An 816-nucleotide genomic window follows, 5' to 3' on the forward strand; every position below is an offset into this window, starting at 1 on the left:
CTGGCGAATTGTGGTATAAACCGTCGGTACCACGAGGCCATCCCTAGAAACTGGCGCACCTTGCGTATCGTCGTAGGGGTTGGCCAGCTGGCGACAGCGTTCGTCTTCGCGGGGTCGGTTCGTAGCCCCTGTGCGTCCACGACATGCCCTAGGTATCGGAGGCTGTTACGTCCGAACTGGCATTTGGCCGGGTTTGGTCGCAGGTGGGCGGCTCGGAGTCGTCAAAATACCTCCTGGAGGACGCGTATGTGCTCCTCAAAAGTCCGCGTGGTGATAATAATATCATCCAGGTATACCAGGACATGGGGCTCCAGTTCCGCTCCCAGCACGTTGTCCAGGAGGCGATGGAACGTGGCGGGGGCGGAATGTAAGCCGAACGGCATCACCCGGAACTGCATTAACCCGCGGCCGGGGACCGTGAAAGCCGTGATAGGGCGGCTGGCGGGGGTTAAAGCCACCTGCCAGTACCCGTTTTTGAGGTCGATGGTGCTCAGGTACCGGGCGCCGCGGAGCTTGTCCAGCGTGGCGGTCACTTGCGGCAGTGGGTAGGCATCTTTTTCCGTGACCTCGTTCACCTTTCGGAAGTCGATGCAGAACCTTCGGCTGCCGTCTTTCTTCCGCACCAATACGACCGGGGAGCTCCACGGGCTATGCGCGGGTTCTATAATGCCTTCTTGCTCCATTTCTTGGACCTCTCGGTCAATGATGCCTTGCATCGCCGGGTTACGGGGCCGAAACCGTTGTTTGATGGGCCGGCTCCCATGCTTCAGTCGGATCTCGTGCTGTACGCAGGGCGTGGGCCCTGGTACGGTCGCG

Source organism: Odontomachus brunneus, unplaced genomic scaffold (assembly GCF_010583005.1).
Source record: "Odontomachus brunneus isolate Ranch 3 - 2012 unplaced genomic scaffold, Obru_v1 Obru_scaffold_297, whole genome shotgun sequence".
NCBI classification, from domain to species: domain Eukaryota; kingdom Metazoa; phylum Arthropoda; class Insecta; order Hymenoptera; family Formicidae; genus Odontomachus; species Odontomachus brunneus.